Source organism: Camelina sativa, chromosome 5, assembly GCF_030686135.1.
Source record: "Camelina sativa cultivar CO46 ecotype springtype chromosome 5, ASM3068613v1".
Taxonomy (NCBI): domain Eukaryota; kingdom Viridiplantae; phylum Streptophyta; class Magnoliopsida; order Brassicales; family Brassicaceae; genus Camelina; species Camelina sativa.
Genome location: NC_141884.1, coordinates 17,835,792 through 17,844,360, shown reverse-complemented (window position 1 = coordinate 17,844,360; position 8,569 = coordinate 17,835,792). Strand labels below are relative to the sequence as shown.

Genomic DNA, 8,569 nt, shown 5'->3' with positions numbered 1-8,569 from the left:
CTGTTCAGTGATGTCTGGAACTCCTTTCCTGGGAGGTAATGTTTTCCCACTTCTCAGAATAATTGCATTTGCAAACTCTTTGGAGTTCTGAACAGCCTTCCCTGGGAATTGGCCAGGTTTTGGTGCAGAAGTAGAAGCAGATTGGCCTTCCATATACCTTATCTTTGAATTGAGAGCTTCAAATTTGACGTTCAGATCATTGTAAGAACATTCCATCCTCTGACTGAGGACAGCAAACTTCTTGGCAGTATCCATAGAACCGCTAGCTTGACCCTGAAGAAGTTGTTGCATTATTTGCTTCATTTCTTGAACTGGAGCTGGAGTAAGCTGAACTTGTTGAGGGCGGAATCCTGGCGGTGGTCCTGAGGGAACCTGATAGCCCTGCTGGAACTGTTGTTTATGAGCGAATCCTGGATTGTAAGACCTTGATGTTGTTGTTGAGGCGGGTACACCTGATCTTGTGGATGAGCAACGTTGTTACTTTGGTAAGATAAATTAGGGTTTGCCTTGTATTGGTTTTAACCTTTGATGTATCCAATTTGATTCTGGACATAGCTGATCTCCTCAGACTGCTCACCCTCCCCATCTGGAACTTGGAAAGGGTCATCCTCTTATACGAAGTGGATGCTCCTCTGATGGCTTAGCAAGATACGGTCAAGCTTTTCATTGACATTCTTGAGGTCCTTCCTGTACTTCTCCTCCAAACTGGCATCACCTCAAACTGTGCAGTCGTAGTATTCATTGTAGTTGTCGTCAGACTGGGCGAGACTCTCAACCAGTTGCCATCCTTCATCAACGTCTTTATTTAGGAAATTACCGTTAGAAGCAGTGTCAAGCAGCATGCGGATTTTTGGAAGAACACCATGGTTTAGAGTGCTCAGCAGTGACTCGTTGCTGAAACCATGTCCACTGGCTTTTGTAACCCTTGAAACGCTCCCAGGCTTCATAGAATGATTCTGAGCTCTTCTGAGTAAAACCAGAGATGTCATTCCTGAGACGTGATGTTCTAGCGTTGGAGAAGAACTTGGCCAAAAAGGCTTTCTTGCAGTCATCCCAAGTGGTGATGGTTCCCTTGGGAATGTTTTTCTCCCACTGATGAGCTTTATCTCCCAAGGAGAATGGGAAGAGGCGCAACTTGTAACCATCCTCACTCACACCGTTTATCTTGGTGAGACTGCACAGACGGTTGAACTCGTCCAAGTGGTCGAGTGGATCCTCCATAGGCAACCCATGAAACTTGTTTCCTTGGATCATGGTGATCAGACCACTTTTGATTTTGAAGTTGTTATTCTACATGGCGGGAGGGACGATTCCAGCACACTGAGTATGAGTGTTTGGTGCATCTCCAGCACCAATGTTTCGCGTGTTTCGCGGCCTCGGATTTGGTCTGTTAGGTTGTTCCATAGTGACTGGTGCGGGATGATCAATGGAAGTACGAGATTTTTGTGGTCTTTGTAACCGATTGATGTCGTCAATAGCAGGAAGGAGATTATGATGCCCTCTTGATCTGGTCTGCATGCAAGGTTGCAATGAACAGGTATCTAAGATGCAAAACAAATAAGCAGACGACCAAAACAAGTTAGTAATCAGAATAATTGTGTAATAGAACTTACTCTTGCAAAACCCTAAATCTTAAATGTATCAAAACGAATCCCAAATGGCAACGGCGCCAAATTGATACTAGGATTTTTGTGTGTCCTAGCAGGTTCAATTAACCTTATGCAGTTGTAATACTTAAGGTGTCAATCCAATTGGGATGATACTATCACTCAAGATGCAATCAAGTAATCACAAGTCGAGCCAATTCAAAAAGAGTGTTTGTCTAACAATCCTAGAATGATAAGAATGCAAAACGGAAATGAGCTACAAAACTAGAAACGAAAATGTATGACAAGAAGTAAGCATGAGTACAAACGAAATCGAGTCTAAACAAGAATTAAATAGCAAGATGAAAAACGGTCTCAAAAATGCAATATCAATCAAAAGATAGAAGTCCTAAGGATGGGATTAATTGATGTCGGTGGAGTATCCTAGTCTACAGAGTGTTTAACATGCTACAAGCAAACTATCCCTAAACAATGAACATCATTGGCTTAGCTAATCCAATCTCTTGACAGAACCTACTCAGACTCAACAACTTCCAAACCTAACTCTCGCTAGAGAAACATGATCAAGCATGGCATGACAAACAAGTTCATTCACGTCAACAAACATCCTAGACAACTAATCTCTTAGGCTAGGAACGTAAGTCTTTGGCACTAGTTGGTCAGACATTTCATTAAACACCTTCTGGGCGTGGAAATGTCTAAGACCTAGTTCCAATTGATCAGAGAGAAACTAGTATTTCTAACTCTATTCCAGAAGGGAATCATATAAATCAAAGCTTAAACACCCTACATCCTAAGATCTTCCACCTATCCTCAAGAACTCTAACACTACTCGGATCTAGAAATCATCATCAACAAACAAACTCAGGAAACATTGAATCAAGCATCATTAGATAGATAAAAACAAGGTGAACAACTTTGTAGAAAAAATCAAATGCAAAAACTTAATCAACTCAAAGATATCGGATTACAAAGTCTGACAACGTTTTAGGTGGCTAGGTAAAAACTTTACGATAAGAACAGAAGACGAGATAAAAAGATGTCTCAAGCCAAGACTTAACAAAATGTATTTATAGTAGAAACATGTGAATCCCAAAAACTTAAAACGATATGGTAAAGAGTCGGTTTGGAAATCTCCTGAAGTGTGTGAGACGGAGCATCTTCCTGACATGTGCGATCGAGTCGGTGTGCGTCCAGTGGCTCGATTGGTGAATCAAAAGTGGCTCGAACGGGTGGCTCGAACGGGTGGGTCGAACGGGTGGCTCGACTGGTGACTCAAAAGTGGCTCGAGTGATGTGTTCCCGACGTCTCCTAGATACCTAAAATACTCCAAAATGCACAATGTATGCAAGGATGATGCAAGAACTACCTAAACATGCAAAGTGTATAAAAGAGGCTAGAAAATGATGCGAAACAACTAGTTATCCTAGCTAAATGCATGACAAATACATGCTAAGGAGAGACAAAATATAGACATATCAATAACCAATCATTTAAGTTTGGTCCCGATAACCAAAAAAGTTGATTCTTTCGGTTTCTTCCAAACGCCTAGGGTTAGTTCCATCTCTCTACATTTGCCGAGCCATTATTTACTCGATATATTAGCACTTTCTGTTTCTTAATATTATGTCTCAAAAACTTCTTCATTATTTTGAGAACCATCTAATAGAGAGTATTGTCTTCCATGTTTTCTTCATCAATAACTTCAGCAACCTCTTCAACAGGAAATTCATCCGACTGACAATACTTACGCAGAAAATTGTGTAAGGCTACACAAGCCAACACTAATTATGTTTGTGCTTCAGAAGGATACGGAAGAGCGGATTTAATATCACAAACTGTTCCTTAAAAACTCCAAAATTATTTCAGTCACGTTTCATAGAGATGCATGACGATGATTGAACAATTCATGCAAAGTTTCCAGATCGCAACTTTAGGCAGTAAATTCTTAGAGGTAATACTTAATAGTTACTGATAAAGAAGTTAACATGTCAAAGTGAAACCAAAGAGCTCACTATCAATGAAGTGCTCAGGAGTTCGCCGTGGGGGGCGGAGGAGATAAGCTCGAAGAAATCCAATAAGTGTCCGACAAGATTCAAAGGGAGACGTTACAACATTAATCATAGTGTAAACGCATATTTGTGGCTAAGTATTAATTATGTGTATAATCAACTTAGTATGTATGAGCATAAAATAGACAACATACGAGCTTTGTTAATGGGTTCAATTTTTTCTACATCTCCGGGACCTAGTCCAGAACAAATTCACTTAAAAAAGATTGCAATTACAATTGCTTATGATATCAGCACTAATATACCTATCATTCTTTTCTAGATGAATAAACCATCAAAAGATCTCTCTATCTTATTGATGGGGCGATGCCATACACCTTGTGTGTATCTTTTGTGAATACTTTACTAAGGAGCGCAAATTTTCATTAAGCGCCCTCTTGGTATTCATATCAATTGCTCAACACTAGAGTTGACAATTTTTCTATTCTACACCAAAAAGAATTTTTCTATTATACAACAAATAGGAATTGAAAATTTTTCTTTTCCTTATGGACAAGGAAAGTTTCTCTTCATGTTCCTATCAAGAATCTTCCATTTAAGATATTGGCTTGACCAAATTGGCCCCAAGCTCTTGTACTCAAACTCTTCAGCTCAGCTTCTTGTACTACTTCCTGTATTATTCTCGGAACTAGTCCAAGAATTGCTTCAGACGATTGATACCATCTTCGTTGTATCTAACCCTCTTGGCTTATCCAAGTCGTCCCCAAACTTCTGTATTTCAACTCTTCAAAGTATTCATACAGTTTGGTTTCATGTACTACCTCATGTACTACTTTGGAACATCGCATATGTTCTTACCGCAACTGTATCAAGTAGTGCCTCAACACCTTTTTCAGTTCTGCTCATTGTCTTCATGTGAACTTACACACCATCTATGAGACATCTATGCTGATTCTATCTTGTTGTCTCATATATCACAATAATTGTATGAGATCCTGGTTTAATAGCAATCCCATGACATGTTTGGACAGCTTATAAAACTCAGTCAACACAATACCTTCATATAGGAACGAAACAAACGTATCAAAGGATGATTAATACATTTATTAGGCAACTGATTACTGGATATAAATATACACCATTGTAGACCCAAAAAGGGGATCAAATCCTTTCATAAGATCAATACAACACTACCTTACTTTCTACATTTTGCACACGTTTTATACGTATTTTTCTTGTATTTTCGTTCTTGAGAGTTTAAACCCACAAAATAAACAAAAATTTGAGTGTGTGAATCCAACATATATCCAAAACAAGGAGCCAAAAATTTGCGTCTATTCGTAAATCCACAATCAGATAAATAAATTTTTTCGGAGAGAAAATTTAACATGTGTAATTATTAGGTTATCATGTTTGTGATATATAAAATTAATAGTTTATCAAATATTGTACAGAATTACCTTTTGCAACCACAAATCTAGTAGTCCTTGTTAAGAATCATATAATACTTTTGAATAGTGAGTTGAAACCTCTCATCCACTAAAATCATATATAAATTTCTTATCAAAGTTGCAAATAACCGATACATTTTGTGATATTACTCATTTTTCTAATACGGTAGCTTGGAGCGTCACTGTTTTATACCTGTAACGTCTGTGTCCTGGAATAAAAGTGGAAGAACCGATCAATTTATGTTAATCATGAAATTGACCAGTTTTGTTTAAGTTTATCCGGTCTAGGGCCGGTTTTAGAAAGCCCTAAGTGATGGTTTTTGTAATGCTTTGGACGCCTCTTCTCTCTTATTTTGTGGCTGCTCTTCATTGATGATGTTGAGAGGAAAAAAAAAGAGAGAAGGAGAGAAGTTTGTTGTGGTGTGAAAGATATCTATAGAGGATGATCTAGGGTCTCGATTGTGTTATTGGTCATGTTATTTATGTTGGAACCTGGTTTAGAAGCATGTTAGGTTGATGATTTTTATTGGTTTTAATTGATATGGTATTTATATTAAATTGGAGTTGGTTTGGTTTGTCTTCCGCTGTGCATGTTGATTTTTTTGTTGGTTTATGATTTGGATTGTAATTAAATATTTTATGGTATTTAATTATATTATTATTATTATTTTAAAAAAATTGGGTCGGGTTGTTTCAGTTTGGTATCATAGCAGTTAAGGGGATTCGTGTTAGAGTGGTTTAAAGAAATTTAATTGGTGGAATTATTTTCCTGTTGCTTGGTGCATGATATTGTGAATCGTTGTTATGTGTTGGAAATTGATTATGAGTAGTTAGTCAATTTAAGTGAGTATGGAGTCTTAGAATCATCCTCTTCGAGCCTTCAATGAGATTCCACGGTAAGTTGTTTTGTGTGTTGTTAGTTGTGTAGTGTTTTTTTAGCTTATGTGCGGGAAGTGCAGTTGGCTATTGAAAAGTTATTGGAAAGAGGTGGATCGGGGAATACCGTTAGTGGTGATTTTAGAAAATGGATGTGTTGCAAATGGATTTCCGAGAAGTTAAGATGGATATTTATTATGGATTTTTCTTTTAGGACTTGTGTGTCATTTAGAAAAGGAAATTTCTCAGGATTTCTATAAATGAAAAGTTTCCATAAATAGAAAGTTTCTAAAAATAAAAAGTTTTATAAACAGTTAGAACTTGTCTATTTTTTGAAAAAGTGCGTGTGAACATCCAAAGTGGTTGGAATGTTTGGAGTGTGGCCTAGGAGTGGCCAAGGTAGAGGTGAGTTTCCAGAAGTGAATAAGGTGGTTGGTAAGACATTACGATGTTTTACGAGGATCACGGGGATGGTCCTGGTTGAGGAAATGCTTATAGACGTTATGACCGTTTGCTGTAAGGGCGGGAGGTCCTAAACAACTCATGAAAGAGATGGGGGTTATCCTGAGGGGACGGAGGGTTTCCTAGATACTGATAGCTCGAGGGACTGCGGTCCTGAGGGTGGCAGAGAAGATGGGGTTCTCCTGGTACCGAGATCTCGAGGGTGACGACCTGAGGGTGAGACGGTATTGTTCGAAGACGGGAGGTCTGAGAATGTGATGGTATGGCTTGAAGGTTGCGACCTAAAAGCAGATGAGTTGGGGGCAAAAGTGTCAAGGACGTGGAGATAGGCAGTGAGACCAGATGCGGATTAAAGAGATTGATGGGGGTTCAATCTCAGATTTCCTATTGTGACCGGATGCGGGTTCAATAGACTGATGGGGGTTCAATCTCAGATTTCCTGTGGTGACCGGATATGGATCTCAGGGTTGATGGGGGTTCAATCTTAGGATTTCTGAGTGTTGGAGGGTCAGGTTTATGTTGGTCGGGGGTCCAGAGTTCTGTTGATTGAGAGAGTCATGTTTGGGTTGACCGGTGGTGATGTGATCATGGGTTCGACCCCCTGACCAAGACGCCCGAGACGTCCCGGACGGCTCCGAGACGCATGACCGAGAAGCATCAGACATGGACAGAACGCCTATCTCGAACGCGGCCAAGGCACCGGCGACCCTCCCAGGAGCCTCAACGCGACCAAGGGAGCTCCAGCAAGGCGACCAAACGAAGAATCAACTTGGAGGAGCAAAACATTTCACCTCTTGAGTATTTCAAGGCCGAGCTTCAACCTACACACAAAGGACCCGAGGTTAGCATCACCACTTAGGCACATTGAGCCGCGACCAGCTTTGGGAAGCTTGAATTGAGTGTCTTCACCATCACGCCAGTGTGAAGACATCCCTAAGCCATTAGAAGGAGCTGTACTCTTTTTCCTACTTCGGGTTTGTCCCATTGGGTTTACCGAAGAGGTTTTAACGAGGCAGAGACTCTAGTGCATCTCCACTTCATTCCCACTTGGCTCATGACTTGGAAACACTTATTGACATGCTTGGGAGCCAAGGAAGTGAAGATCCTATCCACGTTCAGCCAATGACGTGGCCACCCTATCCCCTTCCCTTCTTTTCTTTTGAATTTCTTCTTGAACCTTCTTTGACCGTTGGATTGGTCTTTGCTTTACTTTACTTTTGCTTTTGCTTTTGGCCATGTGTATGGTTTAGATCATGGCCACGTCTCTAGGGTTTTAGAGTCTCCTTATGTAAGCCTCACTATATAAAGGCATCAACACTCATTGTAAAAATCAGACTTGAAGTATTGAATTTAATTTCACAAGAGAGAATCTTGTTCTTGTCTCGCCTCTCTCCTTAGTCCAAGTCCGGGACTTGACTACCAAGAAACCCTAGCCGATCTCGAACCGGGTTCGACATCGACTGGTTGACCATATCACGGGTCGAGCCATCTCCCATGTGTCGTCGCATCAAACCACCTTCGCGTCCATCTCTACCGTATCACGTCCGGTTCCTACCGCTTGTTGTACTTCCGCTTTGACTCCACCTTCCTTATCGCATCACCGAGAATCCTTACCGTATCATTGAGGATTCTTACCGCCTCAGCGAGAACCACTTCCGTGTTGCCGAGAGCCGTTTCTGCAGTTTACCTTCAAACTCCGGGAACCGATTTCCGCATCGTCCGTACCGCGACCGAGACTGCTCGACCGAAGCCGAGACCAAAGGCCAGATCTCTCGATCCGCTCGTTCGTTTCAGCTCATCTCTTGCTTCCACCGTTTGTTTCCTCTCTGGATTCAAATCTCCGAGCCTTGTCCGAGGAAAGCCTCATCTAGTTTCCTCGGCCCGAGAGAGTTTCGTTTCGTCCGTCTGCAGTGACCGTCCGTCTGTGCGACTCGGTAGACGACCGCGTCCGGCGGTCACATCAGGTGGGGTCTGAATTGTGTTGACCAGTGAGGTCAGGGTTGTTTGGGTCGTTGGTGTCCTGGTTGCAGTAGACCGGATGGTTAGGTGGTGCGAACCGTTGCAGCGGTGTTTGGAGGAGTTTTGCGGATGATGGCAGTGTGTTTAGATTTGAGGACGAATATTTTGTTAGAGGAGAAGAATTATAATGTCCGTGTCCCAG

The 8,569-nt window shown here is 41.1% G+C and overlaps 1 non-coding gene across 1 annotated transcript; it reads left to right on the top strand.

The window, feature by feature from the left end:
• Nucleotides 1-897: 897 nt before the first annotated feature.
• On the top strand, nucleotides 898-999 carry LOC147943896 (small nucleolar RNA R71). The gene has a single exon (XR_015558752.1). It is a non-coding gene; the product is annotated as a small nucleolar RNA R71 (small nucleolar RNA).
• The last annotated feature ends 7,570 nt before the right edge of the window (nucleotides 1,000-8,569 follow it).